This window comes from Lycium barbarum, chromosome 7, assembly GCF_019175385.1.
Source record: "Lycium barbarum isolate Lr01 chromosome 7, ASM1917538v2, whole genome shotgun sequence".
NCBI classification, from domain to species: domain Eukaryota; kingdom Viridiplantae; phylum Streptophyta; class Magnoliopsida; order Solanales; family Solanaceae; genus Lycium; species Lycium barbarum.
The window spans coordinates 80,532,415-80,556,260 of NC_083343.1; positions in this window are offsets into that span (position 1 = coordinate 80,532,415).

A 23,846-nucleotide genomic window follows, 5' to 3' on the forward strand; every position below is an offset into this window, starting at 1 on the left:
CTTCTGCTATATACTAGAATGTGTTTGAGTGCCCAGATCGGGCACTAGTCACGGCCTACGGGGTTGGGTCGTGACAAAAGTGGTATCACAGCGGTTCGTCCTCGGAATGTCTACAGGCCGTGTCTATTAGAGTCTTGTTTATCGGTGTGTTGTGCACCACACCTATAAACAAGAGGCTACAGGGCATTTAGGATACTACCCTTCTTTCTGTCTTAGATCGTGCGATGGAGCTGTGTTATCAGGATGACTCCTCCCTAACGAATTGTTACATTTGCAGTTATGCCTCCAAAAAAGGCGACAGCGGCCCAAAAGGCCAAGGCAGCAGCTGTGGGAGAGACTAGTCGGGCCCAGAGGGTTACCAGGGCCCATGCACCTATTGCACCTGATATTTTGCCCCCGGCAGAGGGCTCTTCCACACCGCCACATGTAGAGGAGATTGGAGCAGCAGCAGCTGCAGGTCGAGGGGCGGCTCCACCGCCAGCTCCCGAGATTCCAGTACCTGAGCCTCCAGCTCCACGGCCAGGGACTGAGGATCAGACTATGAAAGAGGCAGTCCAGCTATTGACCAGACTTGTGGCGGGACAGGTTCAGGGGCACGGATTGGGAGGTGACCGAGCATATAGGCGTGACAGTTCGAGAGCTCGTGAGTTCTTGACTTGTGGCCCTCCAGAGTTCTTCGGGACAAAGCCCGAGGAGGATCCTGAGGAGTTTATCAGGAAGATGCGGTGCACTTTACGGCTGATTAATGCTTCCGAGACAGAGTCAGTTGCGTTGGCCTCGTACCGGTGTATGATGTGGCGGCTAATTTGTACGAGTCATGGGAGTTATCTAGAGGGGACGACACTCCCCCAGCAGTTTGGGATGATTTTTCTCAGGCTTTTCTTAGCCATTTTCTGCCTCCGGAGTTACGGCGGGCCAAGGCTGACAGATTCTCATTACTGAGACACAGGGGCCGCAGGGTCCGAGAGTACAGTTATTTTGGAGCAGCCCGTAGCTATTTTGGACCGCCAGGTAAGAAAGCTCCGGAACAAAGATGTATCCTCTGTTAAGGTGCTGTGGCGGAACGATAATAGGGAGGAAATGACCTGGGAGGCCGAAGTGGAGATCAATAAGAAATATCCTCATTTGTTCCCTACGGCCACAGGTAATCCTGAATCCTTACTTAATTCTGTTTCAATAATGAATGTGCGTCATATGTGCTGTCTATAAACATAAACTCCCCCAAAGTATTCTCAGACCCTATAAGATTAATTTAACATTCGAGGACGAATGTTCAAAAGGTGGGGAGGATGTTATATCCCGTGTTTTTACACATTGGAAAAATTTGGAAACATTCTTGGCTTGTAAGAAATAAGGTCATAATTAATTTTTATTTGACATAGGAGTTGTGCATGAAACAAATATTGTTGTGAAAGTGTGGGATAAGGCTAAGGGTAAATTTTGGAATTTTGGAAATTAGTTTCGGGAATTACAAAATGTGATTTACAAGTTATTGGGCTCAACAAATTGAAATGAATTGAGTGCCAAAGAGGGTTGCTTGGCCGGCTATAATGGCCTTGGTCCAAGCCCATTTCTTGGTCATGTGACCAAGTCTTTATAATATATACATTAGAAGACTTATGATAAGTATGAAACAAGATAAACAAGAGCAAAAATAGAAGAAGAGAAAGAAGGTCTCGGGTTTGGGAGGAAAAATTGGCTACCAAAAATATTGTTCTAAAATTTTTTCTCTTGTTGGATTTCCACTAATTCAAGGTCCCTTTGTAACTTGGTATAGTTGGTTTGGAGGGAGAAGCATTAGAATCATCAAAGTGATCATACCTCCAAGTGAAGAAGACTTGAGGAAAAGGTAAGAATTTCTCCCTTATCTTTGTGTTATGAAGGCTTGTTTGTGTTGTAGTATATAGAAATGTGTTGATTGTATGGAAAAATGGAAGTTTGCAAAGTGGGTTTGGAATATGGCTTGTAGCCGTGGGCATGTGTGTATGGTGTGGTTATAATGTGTTGAATTCATGTTATATTCTAGTTGTGATTGTGATGAAAAGCATATGGGAATTGAGAGTTGGATGAATTTAATTGATATTGATAAAATGGGCATATGGCCGTAGGGTGTGTTTGGCTTGGGATAGAAATGAATTAAGTTGTTTAGTGTGTTATTGTGATGTTTGCAATGTAAATGAAGTTAGAATGATATAAGTTTGTATTGAATTGGAATGTAGAAACTTATGTCGTTTTAGTATGATTTTCCGACATTAAGAAAATGAAGTTATTTGGTTGTTAATTGTGATGATCATTGATGAGTTTAGAAGTTGGAAGCATGTTATGAAGTTGTATGCCAAAGGTTTGATGTTTTGCACAAGTTATGACTTTGACGGAAAGTTGTATATTATGTATATCGAGTGTATAACTTAAGGAAATCGATATGAAATGTTTCTAAAACTATATTGTGATGATCTTGATTGTTAATGAATGTGAAATCATTGATATTAGTTTGAAAGTATGGGTTGGAATGAAGGTTATGGCAATTGTCGGCAAGTAGAACTAGTTGTGCCATATTGTGTTTCTAATGTTCGTTGTTGATGTTAATGTTGTTGTTTGGGTTGTTGTTAATGATTTTGAGCCGAGTTAAATTCTCGGGGGTGCTATATGTATAGGGGAGGTGCTGCCGAAATTTCGATAGACAAACATGCATTAAGTTGAAATCATGGCATCCATAACTCACAACTGGTAAATGTGACCATTTGCAGATTTTTGACGAAACGGGAAGTGAGCTTGGATAGACTTAAAAAGCTCAAAAGGTATGTAAAGCTAACCCGATCCTTCTTGTGGCATGCCTAAGTGTAGTAGAATCGGATTCGGGCCTCGGAAGACTTTCTGCCCCTCGGAATCCGCAATTGAAAATCTCGCTTTTTCCTTCAGTAAGATTGAGCCCATTTGGTGTGCTTTCCCTGAAATTATGCAAACTTTCTCTAAATTACTTGGAAAGCTATAGAATGTCCGTAGAACATTTTTAGGTGACCCCATAAGCTTAAAAGGGCATAATTTGAGCCCGCCGCCTTGTTTGTCCCGAGGTGGGCCCGCTATTCCCGGTTTTGCCCTTAATGTACTTAAGTCTTCTTTTCGAGCAGTTCTTAAAAGAAACGCTTTGACTACTATTCTAACTACCTAACAAACATTGTTTTAAATATTCCATTGAGTCCGATAAATTGTTTTGACACTCGGAACGATTTCAGAAAGGTTATACTTCTGTAATCCATTATGATATCCGAAACTCGTTTATTATGTTCCCGTTCGACTTCATTGGATCGGTTTGTCTTTGATATGCCTCATCGAGTCTATTAAAACATTTATGATATTTTAATTGCATTAGTCTCTCACTACTCCACTCGTGGATGCCCCAATGTTTCCCACACTGAGCCCGGGCCAGGATATGTTGTCAAGCGTGATCCTCTGCATTGTTCGCCGTGCCTCGATGTGAGGGGGCAGGTATACGCGTACATGGGTTTGTGGAGTATGATGTGCCATGTCCCTTGTTCTGATATGATTTGCTATGGCCAATTGATATGACATATTATGCTACGGGGTTATGCCCCTATTCTGATTCTTCTGTGTTGTGGCACCAGCTTCGGGAGGGTGGCCACGTTCTGTCTGCCGAGTTCCTTGGCAGGGGCCGGATTTGATATGACATATGTTTCTGTATACACTCTGCATGTTTTGAAAATATGTATTTGGATACTTTGGATTTTCTGCTCACTTTCTGTACGTTCTGTACCAGTTATGATTTTGTTTCTGTAATTCAGGCTTTACATATTCAGTACATATTTCGTACTGACCCCCTTTCCTCGGGGGCTGCGTTTTCATGCCGCGCAGGTACTTACGACAGGTTTGCCGATCCGTCCGGCTAGGATATCTTTTCTGCCATTTGGAGCGCTCTTTTATTCAGAGCCATCTTTTGGTACAGTCTGTCATTTCTTTATATGTCTACTCTAGTTTATGGGTACGGCGGGGCCCTATCCCGTCATATGATTCGGTCAGTCTGTTTAGAGGTCTGTGGACATGTTCGTGGGTTGGGGTCTTTCTGTACAGTTGTGTGCTTATGTTGTGTTTGGGCGATCCCATTCGCCGCGGCGGCTGGTCCGCATATATTTAAATGTTGCTTTGTTGGCCCTGTGTGGCCTTTGTTGGTATTTTCTGCGTGTAGGGTATATGGGATAGTCCGTAAAACAAAGGAAACTCTGCCGAAATTTTTCTGGAAATTATCTAAATTGGAAATAAAGCCTTGTCGGCTTCTGCTATATACTAGAATGTGTTTGAGTGCCCAGATCGGGCACTAGTCACAGCCTACGGGGTTGGGTCGTGACAAAAGTGGTATCACAGCGGTTCGTCCTCGGAATATCTACAGGCCGTGTCTAGTAGAGTCTTGTTTATCGGTGTGTTGTGCACCACACCTATAAACAGGAGGCTACAGGGCATTTAGGATACTACCCTTCTTTCTGTCTTAGATCGTGCGATAGAGCTGTGTTATCAGGATGACTCCTCCCTAACGAATTGTTACATTTGCAGTTATGCCTCCAAAAAAGGCGACAGCGGTCCAAAAGGCCAAGGCAGCAGCTGTGGGAGAGACTAGTCGGGCCCAGAGGGTTACCAGGGCCCATGCACCTATTGCACCTATTGCTCTTGATATTTTGCCCCCGGCAGAGGGCGCTTCCACACCACCACATGTAGAGGAGATTGGAGCAGCAGCAGCTGCAGGTCGAGGGGCGGCTCCACCGCCAGCTCCCGAGATTCCAGTACCTGAGCCTCCAGCTCCACGGCCAGGGACTGAGGATCAGACTGTGAGAGAGGCAGTCCAGCTATTGACCAGACTTGTGGCGGGACAGGTTCAGGGGCACGGATTGGGAGGTGACCGAGCATATAGGCGTGACAGTTCGAGAGCTCGTGAGTTCTTGACTTGTGGGCCTCCAGAGTTCTTCGGGACAAAGCCCGAGGAGGATCCTGAGGAGTTTATCAGGAAGATGCGGCGCACTTTACGGCTGATTAATGCTTCCGAGACAGAGTCAGTTGCGTTGGCCTCGTACCGGTTGTATGATGTGGCGGCTAATTGGTACGAGTCATGGGAGTTATCTAGAGGGGACGGCGCTCCCCCAGCAGTTTGGGATGATTTTTCTCAGGCTTTTCTTAGCCATTTTCTGCCTCCGGAGTTACGGCGGGCCAAGGCTGACAGATTCTTATTACTGAGACAGAGGGGCCGCAGCGTCCGAGAGTACAGTATGGAGTTCGACTCATTGGCCTGATACGCACCTGCTGTGGTATCTACTATGGCTGACAGGATGCACAGGTGTATTATGGGGCTGGACCGGTATTTTGTCGACAGTTTCTTGGTATTGGCCGCTCAGCCCGATATGGATATTGCCCGTATTCAGGCGCACGCCCAGGGCATGGAGGACCGGCACTGGGGTCATCAGCCCGATAGGAGTCAGGATCGGAGACAGCCCAAGAGGGCCAGATCATCTGGGTATTCGGGAGATTTTCGGGGCAGACAACCTCAGCAGCCGCAGCAGCCTAGCAGACATCTATCCCAGCCGGCACAGAGCGCACCTCCACAGCCTACAGGTCGTAGATTTGATAGCCCAGGTTATTCAGGAGCAGGTCAGAGCTCCAGGGCTTCAGGTTCGCGGACAGATAGGGGTTCTGGTCAGACGAGCCCCCCTAGGCCTCAGTGTTCTTATTGTGGAAGATACCATCCTGGGGAGTGCTACAGAGCCACCGGTGCATGTTTTTCGTGTGGCCGTCAGGGCCATTCTTTGAGAGATTGCCCGTATAAGGGTAGTTCGGGTGGTGCAACGCAGCCTACCGGATCAGCCGCCGGGTCATCATCTCCGTCAGTGGCTATGCGCCCTACAGGGCCGGGTACATCAGCACTGGCGGGTCGCGGCAGAGGCCGTGGTGCAGCTTCTGGTACTAGCGGTCCTTCGAACCGCATTTATGATTTGTCCAGCCGCCAGGACCAGGAGGCATCGCCTAATGTCGTTACAGGTACATTATTGGTCTTCTCTCGGTCTGTGTATGCATTAATTGATCCAGGTTCGACTTTGTCATATATTTCGCCTCTTGTTGCTGGAAAAATTGGTATAACGTTTGAACCTATAGAGCCGTTTGAGGTAGCCACACCGATTGGGGACTTTATTGTAGCAAAACAGGTATATAAAGACTGTTCTGTAATTGTATGTGGCCGTGACACTAAGGCAGATCTGGTGGAGTTAGATATGATCGAGTTCGATATTATTATGGGAATGGACTGGCTAGCCTCCTGTTATGCTAATGTTGACTGCCAATATAAGGTAGTTCGTTTCCAGTTTCCTGGGGAGCCAGTTATAGAGTGGGTCGGTAATACAGCATCACCGAAAGGTAAGTTTATTTCATACCTTAAGGCGAAGAAAATGATCAGAAAAGGTTATATTTATCATCTGGTTCGGGTACAAGACTTGACAGCAGAAACGCCGACTCTTCAGTTAGTTCCCGTGGTTAATGAATTTCCAGATGTATTCCCGGATGAGCTTCCAGGCCTTCCTCCAGAGCGGGAGATAGATTTTACTATTGATTTGCTTCCAAATACTCAGCCTATATCCATTCCCCCGTATAGAATGGCACCGGCAGAATTAAAAGAATTGAAAGAGCAGCTAAAAGATCTGTTAGAAAAGGGCTTCATCAGACCCAGTACTTCGCCTTGGGGAGCCCCGGTATTATTTCTGCGCAAGAAAGACGGGTCGCTGCGTATGTGTATTGATTATCGACAGCTGAATAACGTAACCATAAAGAATAAATACCCCCTCCCCAGAATTGACGATTTGTTTGATCAGTTGCAGGGCGCCAAATAGTTTTCGAAGATAGATCTTCGGTCGGGCTATCATCAGGTACGGGTACGAGAGGCTGATATTCCTAAGACAGCGTTCCGGACCAGATATGGGCATTATGAATTCAGAGTTATGTCTTTTGGGCTGACTAATGCTCCTGCGGTATTCATGGATTTAATGAACCGGGTATTCAGGCCGTTCTTAGACATGTTCGTAATTGTATTTATCGATGATATTCTGGTTTATTCTCGGTCCGAGGCAGAGCACGCAGATCATCTGAGAGCGGTACTTGGGGTACTTCGGCATCAGAAATTATATGCAAAATTTTCTAAATGTGAATTCTGGCTGGCTTCAGTGGCATTCTTGGGACATATTATTGCAGCTGATGGTGTTCGGGTAGACACACAGAAGATTGAGGCCGTAAAGAATTGGCCCAGACCCACGACGCCCACGGAGGTACGGAGTTTTCTGGGGTTAGCAGGCTATTACAGGAGATTTGTGGAAAGGTTTGCTTCGATTTCAGCGCCTTTGACAAGGATAACTCAGAAGGGAGCTAAGTTCCAGTGGACCGATGCATGTGAACGAAGCTTGCAGTTGCTGGAAGAGAAGTTGACTTCAGCTCCAGTTCTGACTCTTCCAGAGGGACCCGATGGGTATGTTATTTATTGTGACGCTTCTGGCGTGGGATTAGGCTGTGTATTGATGCAGCACAGCAGAGTTATAGCTTATGCTTCCCGGCAGCTCAAAAAGCATGAAAAGAATTATCCTACCCACGATCTGGAGCTTGCAGCGGTAATCCATGCTCTGAAGATATGGAGACACTACTTATATGGTGTTCATGTTGATATTTACACAGATCATAAGAGTCTCCAGTATATTATTAAGCAGAAAGAGCTTAATTTGCGGCAACGGCGGTGGCTGGAGCTATTAAAAGACTATGATGTGGATATTCTGTATCATCCGGGCAAGGCTAATGTTGTTGCAGATGCACTTAGCAGGAAATCTATGGGCAGCTTAGCAGATTTACAGCCAGACAGGAGAGAGATAGTACGTGATATTCACCAGTTGGCTAATCTTGGGGTTCGTCTGGATGATTCTGGCGGTACACGGATTTCTGTCCGAGGGGTTTCTGAGTCATCTATTAAGTAAGATATTAAGCAGCACCAATATGAAGATTCTGTTTTAGCCCGGTACAGAGACACGACTCACGAGAAGGAGAATACTCCGTTCGAGTTTACACCAGACGTGACACTATTGTACAGAGGCAGGTGGTGTGTACCTGATATCGCAGGGCTACGGCAGTAGGTTATGAGCGATGCACACTATGCTCGCTATTCTGTTCATCCTGGGTCTACGAAGATGTACCATGATCTTAGGTGCCTATACTGGTGGGATGGTATGAAGCGGGATATCGCAGAATTTGTCGCCCAGTGTCCAAATTGTCAGCAGGTCAAAATTGAACATCAGAAACCGGGTGGACTGTTGCAGGAAATGGAAATTCCGACGTGGAAGTGGGAGATAATTAATATGGACTTCATTACAGGTTTGCCTGGCACTCCACGGAAGTATGATTCCATCTGGGTTATTGTTGATAGGCTGACTAAATCAGCCCATTTTCTCCCCGTCAGAACTACTTACTCCGCTGAGGATTATGCCAGGCTTTATATTAAAGAAATTGTGCGACTTCATGGAGTTCCTATATCTATTATCACTGACAGAGGTGCCTAGTTCACGGCGAACTTCTGGAGATCTTTTCAGGAGGGATTAGGGACTCAGGTGAGTCTGAGCACAGCATTCCATCCTCAGAGCGACGGACAGGCCGAGCGCACTATCCAGACACTTGAAGATATGTTGCGGGCCTGTGTTATTGATTTCATAGGTAGCTGGGAGGATCACTTGCCATTGATTGAATTTGCTTATAATAACAGCTACCATTCCAGCATCCAGATGGCTACGTACGAAGCTTTGTATTGCAGGAAATGCAGGTCACCGATCGGCTGGTTTGATATTAGCGAGACAGAATTAATCGGCCCAGATATGATCCAGCAGGCCGTTGATAAGGTGAAACTTATGCGGGAGCGGCTATTGGCAGCCCAGAGTCGACAGAAATCATACGCTGATAAACGACGTCGTCCTTTGGAATTCCAGGTTGGTGATTGGGTATTTCTGAAGGTATCGCCTATGAAAGGCGTGATACGGTTCGGCAGAAAGGGTAAGCTCAGTCCGCGTTATATTGGGCCTTATCAGATTGTTAGAAAAATTAGAAATGTCGCCTATGAGTTAACTCTGCCAACTGATTTGGAGGCGGTACATCCGGTATTCCATGTATCTATGCTCCGCAAAAGCATTGGTGATCCCTCCAGAATATTTCCTGCGGATGATATTCAGGTGACGGAGCAGTTATCTTATGAGGAGCAGCCCGTAGCTATTTTGGACCGCCAGGTAAGAAAGCTCCGGAACAAAGATGTAGCCTCTGTTAAGGTGCTGTGGCGGAACGATAATAGGGAGGAAATGACCTGGGAGGCCGAAGTGGAGATCAATAAGAAATATCCTCATTTGTTCCCTACGGCCACAGGTAATCCTGAATCCTTACTTAATTCTGTTTCAATAATGAATGTGCGTCATATGTGCTGTCTATAAACATAAACTCCCCCAAAGTATTCTCAGACCCTATAAGATTAATTTAACATTCGAGGACGAATGTTCAAAAGGTGGGGAGGATGTTATATCCCGTGTTTTAACACATTGGAAAAATTTGGAAACATTCTTGGCTTGTAAGAAATAAGGTCATAATTAATTTTTATTTGACATAGGAGTTGTGCATGAAACAAATATTGTTGTGAAAGTGTGCGATAAGGCTAAGGGTAAATTTTGGAATTTTGGAAATTAGTTTCGGGAATTACAAAATGTGATTTACAAGTTATTGGGCTCAACAAATTGAAATGAATTGAGGCCCAAAGAGGGTTGCTTGGCCGGCTATAATGGCCTTGGTCCAAGCCCATTTCTTGGTCATGTGACCAAGTCTTTATAATATATACATTAGAAGACTTATGATAAGTATGAAACAAGATAAACAAGAGCAAAAATAGAAGAAGAGAAAGAAGGTCTCGGGTTTGGGGGGAAAAATTGGCTACCAAAAATATTGTTCTAAAATTTTTTCTCTTGTTGGATTTCCACTAATTCAAGGTCCCTTTGTAACTTGGTATAGTTGGTTTGGAGGGAGAAGCATTAGAATTATCAAAGTGATCATACCTCCAAGTGAAGAAGACTTGATGAAAAGGTAAGAATTTCTCCCTTATCTTTGTGTTATGAAGGCTTGTTTGTGTTGTAGTATATAGAAATGTGTTGATTGTATGGAAAAATGGAAGTTTGCAAAGTGGGTTTGGAATATGGCTTGTAGCCGTGGGCATGTGTGTATGGTGTGGTTATAATGTGTTGAATTCATGTTATATTCTAGTTGTGATTGTGATGAAAAGCATATGGGAATTGAGAGTTGGATGAATTTAATTGATATTGATAAAATGGGCATATGGCCGTAGGGTGTGTTTGGCTTGGGATAGAAATGAATTAAGTTGTTTAGTGTGTTATTGTGATGTTTGCAATGTAAATGAAGTTAGAATGATATAAGTTTGTATTGAATTGGAATGTAGAAACTTATGTCGTTTTAGTATGATTTTCCGACATTAAGAAAATGAAGTTATTTGGTTGTTAATTGTGATGATCATTGATGAGTTTAGAAGTTGGAAGCATGTTATGAAGTTGTATGCCAAAGGTTTGATGTTTTGCACAAGTTATGACTTTGACGGAAAGTTGTATATTATGTATATCGAGTGTATAACTTAAGGAAATCGATATGAAATGTTTCTAAAATTATATTGTGATGATCTTGATTGTTAATGAATGTGAAATCATTGATATTAGTTTGAAAGTTTGGGTTGGAATGAAGGTTATGGCAATTGTCGGCAAGTAGAACTAGTTGTGCCATATTGTGTTTCTAATGTTCGTTGTTGATGTTAATGTTGTTGTTTGGGTTGTTGTTAATGATTTTGAGCCGAGTTAAATTCTCGGGGGTGCTATATGTATAGGGGAGGTGCTGCCGAAATTTCGATAGACAAACATGCATTAAGTTGAAATCATGGCATCCATAACTCACAACTGGTAAATGTGACCATTTGCAGATTTTTGACGAAACGGGAAGTGAGCTTGGATAGACTTAAAAAGCTCAAAAGGTATGTAAAGCTAACCCGATCCTTCTTGTGGCATGCCTAAGTGTAGTAGAATCGGATTCGGGCCTCGGAAGACTTTCTGCCCCTCGGAATCCGCAATTGAAAATCTCGCTTTTTCCTTCAGTAAGATTGAGCCCATTTGGTGTGGTTTCCCTGAAATTATGCAAACTTTCTCTAAATTACTTGGAAAGCTATTGAATGTCCGTAGAACATTTTTAGGTGACCCCATAAGCTTAAAAGGGCATAATTTGAGCCCGCCGCCTTGTTTGTCCCGAGGTGGGCCCGCTATTCCCGGTTTTGCCCTTAATGTACTTAAGTCTTCTTTTCGAGCAGTTCTTAAAAGAAACGCTTTGACTACTATTCTAATTACCTAACAAACATTGTTTTAAATATTCCATTGAGTCCGATAAATTGTTTTGACACTCGGAACGATTTCAGAAAGGTTATACTTCTGTAATCCATTATGATATCCGAAACTCGTTTATTATGTTCCCGTTCGACTTCATTGGATCAGTTTGTCTTTGATATGCCTCATCGAGTCTATTAAAACATTTATGATATTTTAATTGCATTAGTCTCTCACTACTCCACTCGTGGATGCCCCAATGTTTCCCACACTGAGCCCGGGCCAGGATATGTTGTCAAGCGTGATCCTCTGCATTGTTCGCCGTGCCTCGATGTGAGGGGGCAGGTATACGCGTACATGGGTTTTTGGAGTATGATGTGCCATGTCCGCTTGTTGTGATATGATTTGCTATGGCCAATTGATATGACATATTATGCTACGGGGTTATGCCCCTATTCTGATTCTTCTGTGTTGTGGCACCAGCGTCGGGAGGGTGGCCACGTTCTGTCTGCCGAGTCCCTTGGCAGGGGCCGGATTTGATATGACATATGTTTCTGTACACACTCTGCATGTTTTGAAAATATGTATTTGGATACTTTGGATTTTCTGCTCACTTTCTGTACGTTCTGTACCAGTTATGATTTTGTTTCTGTAATTCAGGCTTTACATATTCAGTACATATTTCGTACTGACCCCCTTTCCTCGGGGGCTGCGTTTTCATGCCGCGCAGGTACCGACGACAGGTTTGCCGATCCGTCCGGCTAGGATATCTTTTCTGCCATTTGGAGCGCTCTTTTATTCAGAGCCATCTTTTGGTACAGTCTGTCATTTCTATATATGTCTACTCTCGTTTATAGGTACGGCGGGGCCCCGTCCCGTAATATGATTCTGTCAGTCTGTTTAGAGGTCTGTGGACATGTTCATGGGTTGGGGTCTTTCTGTACAGTTGTGTGCTTATGTTGTGTTTGGGCGATCCCATTCGCCGCGGCGGCCGGTCCGCATATATTTAAATGTTGCTTTGTTGGCCCTGTGTGGCCTTTGTTGGTATTTTCTGCGTGCAGGGTATATGGGATAGTCCGTAAAACAAAGGAAACTCTGCCGAATTTTTTTTGGAAATTATCTAAATTGGAAATAAAGCCTTGTCGGCTTCTGCTATATACTAGAATGTGTTTGAGTGCCCAGATCGGGCACTAGTCACGGCCTACGGGGTTGGGTCGTGACAGAGATATAATGACCTGTGTGTGCATTTGGATTTGGATTTACCAGAAGGGTTTAAAATCCCAAAATTTGAATTGTTTAACGCAAGGCACACCTCCGATCCTACTGTGACTAATTGGTCAGAGTGATGAAAAATGAACCTCTGGTTATGCGACTAGTCAGTCGTAGTTGTTACACCCCGTATATTCGAAGAAGCACTTATAACATTTGAAACATAAGTACGTTGAGTGATGGTTAAGTAAAACCACTTTGGAATATGAGGAGCAAGCATTATTAAGTATATCTAATGAGGAAGGATGTATATAAGATATACCAGAAGGTTTTATCAGGAAATGAGTGGAAGAAATGGAGTATTACGACTTTGGAGAAAGGATGGGTAATGTTTTGTGTGAAAATTTTGGTCCAACTTGGTAGATGAATATCTCTTAGCATATAAAGTGTTTTAAGGTGAAACAAAAGCCTAAAATGAAGTTCATCGAGTCTCGTTTCCAACGCACCAAACCGCTCGTCGATTGGACTTCGGAGTAGAGAATTATGGACATTACAAGTTCAGCTAAGAGAGCAGAAACGCGTGCCACAGAACTGCTACAGTACCGATCTGCTACAGTAAAATGCTATAGTGAACGCGACCAGAATTTGACCATTATAAAAAGGGTAAGAACCCCTTTTCTTTCACCAGATTTTGCTGGAACATTCCAGAAATTGAAGAGGGAGAGAGAGGGAAATAAAAAGTGAGCTATTTTTAAGTCGTGGAGTAGTGGTTTAGGTCCGGATAACGCATGGTTGTGATTCTAGTATCGTTTTGCGAGAGATTTTAGCGTGGATATTGAAGATATTGCTGTCTTAACAAGAAAAAGGTATGAATCTTTCTATTTTGGTATTATTTAAGGCTTATTTACGGAGATAAAGTTGCTAAACAATCGTGTAGTAAGTTTGTTAGTTATGGAAGTTGGAAAATAGCGTGTGGGCTATTTTATGGTACATATTGGTGTTGGAAAGGATGTTATTGATGTTAGAATGGTTGTTGTTGTTGTTGGTTGCTGAATTATGATTTCGGGCTAGGCATATAAACAGAAGAGATGCTGCTGAAATATTGGTAGATTTTAGGAAGAATTATTTGAAGGCTTAGGATAAGTATATGATAATGGGACTAATCATAGTATGAATGGTCTTATATGTATACTTGCGGGCTCAGATGGAAAAGCGTAGGTAATTGGAGGCTAAACAGGTATGTTAAGGCTCATCCCTTTCTTTCAAAGGCATGATTCCTATGGTATGATTCCATAAGTGTTTCCATAACCTCCTTGATTTCAAAAGCTAGAAGTTATAACTCTTAAAGCTTCTTATGATCCTAAAAATGAGAATGTTTTTATGAGGATAATTTTATGCTTAAAGGTCTCAAATATGATTTCAACGATGATACGAAAATGTTAAGCTATTTCATGATTTTCTCGATTTATTTCATTGTTGTTGATCTCACCTTATAAATTATTCCTCCAAGGTGGGATAGAGCGATAGTTTTCATTTGAACTCCTATGCATGCCATGAGTATAATATATGTATATGGCTACTTTGTGACATTACACAGAGTTATATTATTTCATTTTGATTATGCACTGCACTCATTTGCATTCTTCATGTATATGTAAGGCACAGTTGACAGGGGGTGACGTTGTGACCTTTGTTGTGTATTACAAGACCCAGTTGACAGGGGGTGTGCTGTGGCCCTTGTTGTGATGTGTATATATATGGCACAGTTGACAGGGGGTGTGCTGTGGCCTTTGTTGTGATGTGTATATATATGGCACAGTTGACAGGGGGTGTGCTATGGCCTTTGTTGTCATGTGTATATATATGGCACAATTGACAGGAGGTGACGTTGTGGCCTTTGTTGTGATATTTCTATGGATATATGTGTTTCTTTGATATAGCTATACTGATGCATTTATTTTGCCCATTCATTGACATGCCTCAAATGTTTTCCTGGATTTTATGTATATATTGATTTCATGCCTTACATACTCAGTACACTATTCGTACTGACCCCCTTTCTTCGGGGGCTGCGTTTCATGCTCGCAGGTATAGACATTCAGTTTGGTGATCCTCCGGCTTAGGACTTCTGCCCAGCCACTTGGAGAGCTCCATTGTTCCGGAGCTTGAGTTATTTTGGTACAGATCCTTTTGACGTAGACTTTGTTATACTCTTAGTGGTCTGTAGACCTATGTGGGTTGTGTATATACGGTTTGGTCAGCTATATCGATGTAGATCGTCTTGGACGTCCCCGTGTATAATGGCAGCCTTGTCGGCTTGCATATTTGTTATGTTTTGGTTAACTGTGACTTCTCAGGAGACAGGTTCTTTCTGATGTATGATATGATCAGTTCACAACATGCTTTTACAGAGTGCCATATTGTTTTCAGTTTCAGTCTGATTATATCTAGCGGGTCGTATACGGGTGCCCAGCTCGGGCACTAGTCATGGCCCATCGGTTTGGGTCGTGACAAAAGTGGTATCAGTTCATCCTCGGAGTGTCTACAGACCGTGTCTAGTAGAGTCTTGTTTATCGGTGTGTTGTGCACCACGTCTATAAACCGGAAGCTATAGGACATTTAGGATGTCATATTTCTTTCTGATCATACATCGTGCAGTAGTGCCAATGATAGGAAAGCTCGTTCTTGGTACGATTTTTGTTAAATTGCAGGATTGTATTGGAGAAGAGGACAAGTTCAGTTAATGGGAGCGTAAGTGAGGCTCCGAAGGGGGACATGAGACCCGTACGCCTGTCGACTCAGGATCGAGGATGTCAAGAGGTATAAGAAAGAGCATCAGTTATTCCATTGAGGCGGACCCATCGGAGGATGTGGCTCCAGTAGGAGGAGACCCGACTGAGAAATCATATGGCAAAGACCCGTTTAAGGGTCACGAGACTCCTGTGGATGAAGACGTAATTGAGGAAGTACAAAGTTGGCACATCTAGATTTTCCTTACGTTTCAGCATTATGTTAGGCCATACTAGTAGACAGTGGAAAGACAAGGATGAAGAGTACACTTTACTCTATAGCTCACCAGATCAGGTTGAGGACCGATCGGCTATAGGTATACGAGTTCTTATTGGAATTTCCTATGTGCGTATGTAATTACTTCACGGTAATACTGAATACGGATGAGTGGAAATCCAAAAGGGGATCAGTGACTTAAGTATTTTGAGATAACTGCGATTAAAAAGCTTTCGCCACCATTGGGAATCTTGAAAGCTAGGATGAAAAGTATTCATACATGCAGATTGAAAGTGATTATTGAGGATTTCAAAGGTTAAAATAGCATTTTCTTAGTCGGAAGAGTAAGAGATCCTTTTAATCCGGAGGGAGATGCATTACGAGAATTTATTGGGGCCCGTTAGAACTTCAACTGGTTCTAGGTCATGTGAGAAAGGTCACACAGTAATGTGTATGCGATTATACCAGCACTAACGCACCGGATTTCATTAGAGTTTCAAGGTTAAGCATGCTAGGGTGAGAGAAATACTAAGATGGGTGACCCCCTGGGAAGTATATTAAGAGTCCTACAAATTCAGACATAAGAGACAGATGAGAAGCTAGAGTAGCCTAAGGAAAATTGTAGTATGCAGAGTGGTTAGAAACCATAAAAGGTCGCGAAGGATGAGGCGGACTAGACTGGCAAAGAGAAAATAGAGTGCATCACAACTCTAGAATTAGGATGAGTTCGAATAGTATTGGGAAGTACTTTGTAAGCAAGGCGTTAGTAAACATATATATATATATATATATATATATATATATATATATATATATATATGCGTGTGTGTATGACATCCCATATGTGGTTACGCCAACCGGTATATGTGTCCCAGCAACCGATGTTGCGTTATACTAAAGGCATCAATTTAACAGAGTAGTGAGGTTCAAGTGACAAATGTTACAAGGTAGGTCGATGTTACTTTCACTACAGGTTAGAGTTGGAAAGCCTTAATGCGATAATATCAGGGAAAGGAAGAAAGTGAATATATAGAAAGTAAAGTATAAGAAACGAGGGTGAGTGAAGCTTCCAAGAGGGACGACGGGTAAGGCAAGGGACTATTTGGACAAAATTCGAAGGTAGGCATACGAAAGGGATAAAGTATGGTAGTGTGGAACAAAAGATGAATGTGTGGGGTCAGAAAATAGACTTCGATAAGTGGGACTAAAAGATAGTAATCACAAATAGGGATGTGAAGTAAAAGAGAGAATGATCAGGCCTTGCAACGATACTAAGATATTTCTAGCTCTCGAGAGGTGTCTAAAGTGATAAATGTGTATTCATACTGACACGGTTTCCTCAGAAACGGAGAAGCTTTCCTAAAAGATGATTTAAGAATAGAACGGATTTACACGTTTAAAGGAATATTTTACAAACGTTAGGGTCGATACTATAAAATAACAAGTGGAGAAGGGCGCTGGGGGAGGAAGGAACTCAAGGAAGTTTTGAGGATGAAAGCAAGAAAGGTACACTAATGGGCTGGTCAAAAGAAGAAGAAAGGAAGAAAATAAAAAAATTGAGCAATCACCAAGGACAAGCGAGAGGTTAATGAACTAACAAAGGTAACCCGGAGGTAGTGCATCAATGACATGGGATGAGGATAAGGAATACCGAGGTTTACTTATAAAGGAAATAAAAGGATGTATGGGAAATATTCGTGAGTATAGACTAGCCTTGGCGGCAGGAAGGAGAAGAAAGAAGAGGGTATATTGGCAAGGAATTCATGACACGAATAAGAATTAGCGGAACACTGGAAAAAACTATAACGCATAGGTGGGACGCAAATAAGTAGTCAAGGAAAATTTCAGATAAGTAAGCCAAGAGAATAAAATGATTGATACTGGAAGGGGAAGAGAGTATCATATTAACCCTCAATGATATATTATAGACGTAGAGTGAAACCGGAATATCAGAGTAAGAAGAATTTCAGTGATAATAGTTGTGGAGCAAGACGAGAGATAAAAAGAGCAAAGTGTCACCAAACGTTCTGTAAAATGTTTTGATGGATTCCCATGTTTCTATTAACCCGTTGATTCGGGAAATGTTCTGTCATAAAAGGTAGAAGTAGAAAGGCCTTAAAAAAGGCAGCTAGAATGGATCTGTAATGCATAAGCCCTCGATTAGCAGAAAGGAAAATAAGTCAAGCTATACGATGAGAGAATTCCGGTATTATAAGAGACCAAAAGAGTCGAAGGATCGTTAGGGTAGGCCGATGACTACTGATACTCGGGAGTTACTAGTATATAAGAGCACCCTTAAAAGGGGGGGGGGGGGGGGGAAGGGCAGATCTAGTCCTGAAACGAGGTATGTCATTGTCAAAAGTCCAAGGAAAGAAAGAGGTTAGCTTAAGGAGGCCAAAATTTGGGACATAGTGGCATACCAAGAATGCATTAAGAGGGAGCAGGAACGAATTAAAGATAAGCGTATCACAGAGCAGGTATGAAAAGGAATTAAAATGGATTAAGAGAATACTTCATGCGGACGTGAGATATGATATTTCTAGACCAGGGAAATTTGTGCTGCACCTAAATAGGCAGCGGCGTATCCTAAAGAGTAATAAAGAGAGTAAGAAAGCTCTGCAATCTAACTATAAAGAGAATGATGAAATGGATGATGAGTACAAAGGATACTTTGGGTTACAATGGAAGAAAATCTTGATATTAAAGGAAAAATATAAGAATCTTAACAAAGGGAGTAACGATAAGCGATGTGGCGATCTCTAAAGAGAGAAAGAACGATGTGGGTGCAGATAGAAAGGCAGCAACATCAATAGAAATTAGAAAGTATATCACGGGTACCTAACCATACTGAGCATAAGGGTATGTATTATAAAATTATATGAACCATCAGTGTAAGGTTATGCCCCGTAGATGGGAATGGACACATCGGAAAGCTAACAAGGAATGACAGCTAACTAAGTGATCACTGGAATAAGGAAGTCAAGTGTATGTAGACCATACCGATGTTGGAAAGAAGCTGTGGTAAAGTGAGATCCCTAACCTTATAATTATAAGTTATATTGGAAGATTTGAGGTAAAGAAATTAAAGGGAGAGTTCGATAAGAACTCGAAGATATTGTGAGCTATAGACCAGTTCGAACTATGATTATTAGTTCATCGCAATATATAATCTTGCTACGAGGAATAATAGAGATGGTCATGGAATATTAGGAATGTACATATTTAAGAAATCGTATTGAGGATATGGTTATAACCTATCATGGAAAGGAATTAAGATGGATGGTTGAAGAAACGTAACTGTTAAGAGTAAGGATTTGTCAGTAGCAGAGTAATGTTGAACAAGCAACGGGACATTAGTATAAGAAAATCTATGATGAATCGGAAAGCTTGGCTGATGAATTACGAGGAGATAATCTAGCACGTATTTATGCTCAACCAGTACAAGTAGGGATAACCAAGATAGCATCAGAGGGGTCAACAAGAGAAAGAAGAAAGTGTTGTATTCGAGCAAGAGAGTTATCCGTTAATAAAGATATGAGGAACGAAGAGGAAGGACGCTCACAGGACAGAGAGTAATCGTGGCGTGGCTAGTTAAACCACAAGAAGGAAGACAGAATGATAATGGAATACTAGCTAACTTGTATACATGAGGATTGAAGACTGTACAACTCACAAATGAATTTGATAAGGAGCTAAGAAAAAGCAGGACGAAACTGACCAAATTATAGTATAAGTATATGGTAGTCGAACAAAAATTCAATGAGGATATTGAGGATTGGCGCACTACAACATTCGGGGACGAATGTTTTTAAGGGGGGAAGGATGTTACACCCCGTATATTCAAAGAAGCACTTATCAAATTTGAAATATAAGTACGTTGAGTTATGGTTAAGTAAAACCACTATGGAATATAAGGAGCAAGCATTATTAAGTATATTTAATGAAGAAGGATGTATATAAGGTATACCAGAAGGTTTTATAAGGAAATGAATGGAAGAAATGGAGTAGTACGACTTTGGAGAAAGGATGGGTAATGTTTTGTGTGAAAATTTTTATCCAAATTGGTGGACGAATATCTCTTAGCATATGAAGTGTTTTAAGGTGAAACAAACGTTTAAAATGAAGTTCATCGAGTCTAGTTTCCAACTCAACAAACTGCTCGTCGATTGGACTTCGGGGTAGAGAATTATGGACATTACAAGTTCAGCTAATAGAGCAGAAACGCGTGCTACAGCACTGCTACAGCAACCGACCTGCTACAATGCTGCTACAGTAAAATGCTACAGGAACCCGACCCAAATTTGACGCTTATAAAAAGGGTAAGAACCCCTTTTTTTCACCATATTTTTCTGGAAAATTACAGAAATTGAAGAGAGAGAGAGAAAGGGAAACAAAAAGTGAGAAATTTTTAAGTCGCGGAGTAGTGGTTTAGTTCCGGGTAACGCATGGTTGTGATTCTAGTATCGTTTTGCGAGAGATTTTAGCGTGGATATTGAAGATATTGCTGTCTTAACAAGAAAAAGGTATGAATCTTTCTCTTTGGGTATTATTTAAGGCTTATTTACGGAGATAAAGTCACTAAACAATCGTGCAGTAAGTTTGTTAGTTATGGAAGGTGGAAAATAGCGTGTGGGCTGTTTTATGGTACATATTAGTGTTGGAAATGATGTTATTGATGTTTGTATGGTTGTTGTTGTTGTTGGTTGTTGAATCATGATTTCGGGCTAGGCATATAAACAGAGGTTATGCTGCCGAAATTTTGACAGATTTTAGGAAGAATTATTTGTAGGCTTAGGATAAGTATATGATAATGGGCCTAATCATAGTATGAATGGTATTATATGTATACTTGCGGGCTCGGACGGAGAAGCGTAGGTAATTGGAGGCTGAATAGGTATGTTAAGGCTCGTCCCTTTCTTTCAAAGGCATGATTCCATAAGTGTTTCCATAACCTCCTTGATTTCAAAAGCAAGAAGTTATGACTCTTAAAGCTTCATATGATGCTAAAAATGAGAATGTTTTTATGAGGATGATTTTATGCGTAAAGGTCTCAAATATGATTTGAACGATGATACGAAAATGTTAAGCTATTTCATGATTTTCTCGATTTATTTCATTATTGTTGATCTCACCTTATAAATTGTTCCTCCAAGGTGGGATAGAGCGATAATTTTCATTTGAACTCCTATGCATGCTATGAGTATAATATATGTATATGGCTACTTTGTGACATTACACAGAGTTCTATTATTTCATTTTGATTATGCACTGCACTCATTTGCATTCTTCATGTATATGTAAGGCATAGTTGACAAGGGGTGTGCTGTGGCCTTTGTTGTGATGTGTATATATATGGCACAGTTGACAGGGGGTGTGCTGTGGCCTTTGGTGTGATGTGTATATATATGGCACAGTTGACAGGGGGTGTGGTGTGGCCTTTGTTGTTATGTGTATATATATGGCACAGTTGACAGGGGGTGACGCTGTGGCCTTTGTTGTGATATTTCTATGGATATATGTGTTTATTTGATATAGCTATATTGATGCATTTATTTTTCCCATTCATTGACACGCCTCAAATGTTTTCCAGGATTTTATGTATATATTGATTTCATGCCATACATACTCAGTACACTATTCGTACTTACTCCCTTTCTTCGGGGGCTGCGTTTCATGCCCGCAGATACAGACATTCAGTTTGGTGATCCTCCGGCTTAGGACTTCTGCCCAGCCACTTGGAGAGCTCCATTGTTCCGGAGCTTGAGTTATTTTGGTACAGATCCTTTTGACGTAGACTTTGTTATACTCTTAGAGTTCGGTAGACATATGTGGGTTGTGTATATACGGTTTGGTCAGCTATATCGATGTAGATCATCTTGGACGTCCCTGTGTATAATGGCAGCCTTGTCGGCTTGCATATTTGTTATTTTTTGGTTACTAGTGTCATCTCAGGAGACAGGTTCTTTCTAATGTATGATATGATGACTTCACAGCATGATTTTTGTCACGACCCAGCCCCGTGGGCCGCGACTGGCACCCTACCTGGGTACCCAGACCAAATCACATATTCATTTACCAAATCCGAACGTATTTCAGAATTTCATAAAAGTCATATCGACATAGGTTATATCAAAATATGTCTTAAGCGGTCGCACAAATCAAAATGTCATATCGAATCCAAACGGAGCGGCGGAATAGACATCGCCGGTCATAAGTGCAAATATAAGCATACGGGCCATTTAGGGCCATCATAATAATTCACCGCTGTAAGACCAGAAAACAAAATCAAACAAACATACATAGGACCCTCGCCCCACATATATGACTACAGGCCTCTACGAATTCAAAACAAAGACATATGGCGAGACAGGGCCCCACCGTACCCAAATAGTCAAATGTACAGAATATACATAGCAAAAGAAGTCTGTACCAAAAGTGGACTCCGAGTCAAGAAGGAGTACTCCGAAATAGCAGAGAGTGAAGCCTAGAGTGGAGGATCACCAATGTCTGTACCTGCGGGCATGAAACGCAGCCCCCGAAGAAAGGGTTTCAGTACGAAATATGTACTGAGTATGTAAAGCACGGAGTACAGATATATGAGCCAAAACTGAAAGCAAACCGGATATCAAAGGGAAGTACCAATCAGTATGTCAAAATCCGTATCAAATCATATACATATACATAATGCAAACGAAATCATGCAAACGCTCAAGAACGTGGTCGCCACTCCGACGCTGGCGCCACACACAGCATAACACCAGAAGGTTTCGAATCTCCGTACATCCCCGAACAAAAACATAAGTGAGCGTATCGCATCACTAGCCATATCACAGCATAACTCCAAACGGAACCCGACCCTATGGCGAGGCCTCGGGAACCGTAACACAGCATACGGCCGAATTATCATAGGGCGCACGAATCATAACCGGCCCGGGAACCGGTGAACGAAGTCAAAATAAGGCACGAGCGGAGTCGTGAGCAAACAAATGCAATTTATATTTCAAAATAGCCTTTCAAAACTTAATAATCTCATAAGTCATTTCATAAACCAAAATAGTCGAATGATTAGTTCATATGAAAGTTTACCTCACAAATTGTTTCCAAAGTGGTACGTATGGCTCAAACGAAACTTACATATCATAATAGTCAAAACATATTTCATAGAGGGAAGTTTCAAGGTCGAAGATCTCATATCGAAGTTCATCCAAAAAGGGAGCCCAATAGGACAAATAGGGCGTCTCGGGGTTAACGGGCCCACCTCGAGTCAAATTGAGGTGGCGAACATAATTTACGAACATTTAGAGGCTAAAGATCATACATAATGATTTCAAAGTGACCCGATCACATTTCGATAGGTTTCGGACATTTGAGTGCATTCTAGCCAAAACAGAGCCTTTAGGCTTCAATTGAATTGAATGAATAGTAGTCGTTTTGTAGATCGGGTTTCGAGGAGCAGAAATGCTCCGGAGGTTCCAATATTCACCTAACCTACTAAGACATGCCAAACGAAGAAGTGGGAAGCTTTACATACCTTATGGACGTCTTATGCTTTCCTTAAAATCAAATCCCGTTTCGTCCAGAATCTGCAAATGGTGAAAGTTACCAATTAGAGATTCTTAGGCTTAAGATTTCCATTAACTTGATTTTTGTCTACCGAAATTTCGGCAGCATTTCCCCTATAAATCTAACACCCCCGAGACTTAGCTCGGCTCAAAATACATCAACAACAACAACCCAAACGTCATCAAACAACACAAACCATAATCAAATCATTCTAGCTTCAAAGTTCTATCTTACTACACAACTTGGCAATTTTCATTCAAACTTCACAATTCCAAACTTATATCCACATTATTGTATTCATTCACTCATTTAAGATTATTCAATCACATCCCAATTATGTTCCAAACCATATACAAAATTTCCCGAAGTTCATTACTTTCCATATTCTATCCAAAACATCAAAAGCCACGACGAACATTATAACTTGCATCGTTTCATTCCGAATTCACTAACATCAACTATAAGTCACATTTAAAGTCTTTAGCATCATAGATATACAATGATATACACAAATATACCAAACCTATACACTTTCCCATAATGTTCCGAAATCATTTTCCAACACCAATTCAATTGATTAAACGATCATTCACGTCGTAAATGTCACAACGACGCACTAAACAAACTAAACAAAATCAAATT